The sequence below is a fragment of the Propithecus coquereli genome, unplaced genomic scaffold (assembly GCF_000956105.1).
Source record: "Propithecus coquereli isolate 6110/MARCELLA unplaced genomic scaffold, Pcoq_1.0 Scaffold53, whole genome shotgun sequence".
Taxonomy (NCBI): Eukaryota; Metazoa; Chordata; class Mammalia; order Primates; family Indriidae; genus Propithecus; species Propithecus coquereli.
The window spans coordinates 4,314,207-4,317,061 of record NW_012151174.1 but is presented as its reverse complement, the minus strand read 5'-3'; the positions used below and the strand labels follow the sequence as shown (position 1 = coordinate 4,317,061).

Genomic DNA, 2,855 nt, shown 5'->3' with positions numbered 1-2,855 from the left:
AACATAATACAGAGAGGTATACAATTATCAAATCATAGTGTGGAAACTGATGAATTTCTACAAAGTGAATGTTCTCATACAACTATTCCTCAATCAAAAAAAAAATTTACGAGTACTTCCACAATCCTCTCTTGTTCCAGCTTCAGTTAAAGGTAACTATTATTTTGATTTCTGTCTAGATTAGTTTTGTAGGTATTTGATCTTTATATAAATGGAAACATACTATATATATCTTTTTATGTGTGGCTTGTTTTATTTATGTTTTGAGATTATGTTGTTGCAAACAGCTGTAATTAATTTATTTTCATTACCGTGTAGTAAGTATCCCATTGTGTAAGCATACCTCAATTTATTTAGTAATTCTACTCTTTATAGATACTTTGTTGTTTGTGAGTTTTTTCTTCAGATTTTGGCTATTACTGATAGTGCTGGTGTGAATTTTCATGTTCATGTGTGTTAGTGCACGCTATGTACACAGTTCTGTATGGTTTATACAAGAGTGGAATCGTAGAGCGTATGTATCTCAGCATTATCAGGTATTGTCAAAGACGCTTTCAAAGTGGTTGTAGCATACATATTTCTACTAGCAGAGTGTCATAGTTCTAGTTGCTCCACATCTTCCCCAATACTTGGTATTATTAGTTTTTAAAGTTTTGGCTATTCTAGTGTGGGTGCAGTAGTAGTCTCTCATTTTGGTTTTAATTTATGTTTACCTGATGGCTTATGAGTTTTAAGTACCTTTTTGTATGTTTATTGGGTTTTTAGATTGCTTCTTTTGATGTGCCTGTTCAGTCCTTTTCCCTATTTCATTGCAGTTCATTATGCATTCTCGTTATGAGTCCTTTCTCGGATACATGTGCAGTGTTGCAAATGTCTTCTCTCACTCTGTGGTATGTCTTTTTACACTCAAAGAATCTTTTAATGAAGATGTTATCAATTCTAGTGAAATCCAGTTCATCTTTTCCTTTATTCTTAGTGTTTTTTGTATTCTGTTTAAGAAATCTTCCCATACCTCAAAGTCACAAAGATATTCTCCTGTTTTCTTATAAAAGTTTTATTTTTGTGTCATTCACATTTAGATTTATAATCTGCCTGGAGTTAAATTTTGTATATGATGTGAGTTTAGGATCCAGATTTGTTTTTTCGCAAATGAATTTAACTAGTTGACCCTAGTTGACCATTTGTTGAAAAAAAAAAACCTTCCTTTTTCCAGTGTACTACAATGACATCTTTGTCATATACGTATATCAAGTGGCTGTTTTTTCATAGGTCTGTTTCTGGACTTTTTGCTATGTTACATTGAAATAGTTGTCTATCCTTATACCAAAACCCAGCATATAGACGAGTTTTGTTTTTTAAATTTGTCTTTTATTGACCTACAGCCATTTGCGTTTAACACAATCACCAATATGTTTGGTTTCAAACTGTTCACCTTTCTGTTTTCTGTTTGTCACATCTGTTCTTTCCTCTCCCCTTATTTCTGTTCCCTCCAATAACTTGATAGTTACACATTCACTTATTTTTGGTTCAGTGGGATACTCTAGAGATTATAACATGTACCGTTGTCTTATTAGTTCTATTTAGTACTTTTACCACTTCCTGGAAAATGGAAGGACCTCAGAATACCTTGCCTCTTTTTATCCTTTCTACAGGGTGTCCCAAAAGTCACCATACATAGGGAAAATGGGAAATTGTAAATTTTGAAAAATTTTGTAATGAATATTTTACAAATAAAAGTACATTTAGCTACAATTTCCCATTTTCCCTATGTATGGCGACTTTTAGGACACCCTGTGTTTTTATTTTTCATATATTTTAAATTGTACATTATTGTTTCATAAGTCAAAGTCTATTTAGATTTAGTCACATCTTTACTTTTTCTATTGTTCTTGATTCTGTACAGACAGAAGCATTTTCATATTTCTGTGTGGGTTAATTTTCTGCATGAAGAACTCTCATTAGTATTTCTTAAATGACCATCTGCTAGCAATACATTCACTCCGTGTCTGTAAAAGTCTTTTTTCACCTTTTTTTTTGTAGTATATTTTTGCAGCTATAGTCTAGATTCATAATTATCTTCTTTGAACACTTCAAAGATGAAGTTTTATTATTGCATCTTGAAGGGTAGGGTGTCTTTTATTTTTCCCCTCTGGCTGGTTTTAAGACTTTTCTTTGTCTTTGGTTTTCAGAAGCTTAACCAGGATATGTCTAAGTGTGGCCTTTGCATTTATCCTGACTGGATTTATTAGAGCTTCCTAAATGTGTGACTTGCATTTATTTTCCATCTTCACACAGTTTTGACCAGTGTATTTATTCTCAAATGTTCCTTCTGCTGTGCTGTCTCTCCTCTCCTTTTAGGACTCCAGTCACATATGTTAGATCTTTTCAATATGACCCTTATGTCTCATACTCTTTTCTGCATTTTTCATCCTTTTTTCTTTTCATGTGGATATTTCAGACCATTAGGGTAAATATCAATGAGTGTGATAGCTGGATCATATGGTGAGAGTATGTTTAACTTTGTAAGAAACTGCCAAGTGTCTCTTCCAAAGTGGCTGTACCATTTTGCATTCCCACCAGCAGTGAATGAGAGTTCCTTTTGCTCCACATTTCTTGCCAGTATCTGGTGTTGTCAGTGGTTTTGGATTTTAGCCATTCTAATAGGTGTGTAGTGGTATCTCATTGTTATTTTCTGTTGAGTTTTGAATTTCAGTTATTTTTCAGCTGTAGAATTTCCTTTCATTTATTTTTTATAGATTTCTATACTCTGGGAAAAGTTATACTATATGCTTTTTTGAGCATATTATTCACTGTTTAAAGGACTATGGTCATGCACCACCACGCCCAGCTTTTTT

At 33.0% G+C, this 2,855-nt stretch overlaps 1 protein-coding gene across 1 annotated transcript in view; it reads left to right on the top strand.

The window, feature by feature from the left end:
• Nucleotides 1-2,855, top strand: part of CLCN3 (chloride channel, voltage-sensitive 3) — a 98,758-nt gene that overhangs the window by 22,770 nt on the left and 73,133 nt on the right. The window lies entirely within an intron of this gene.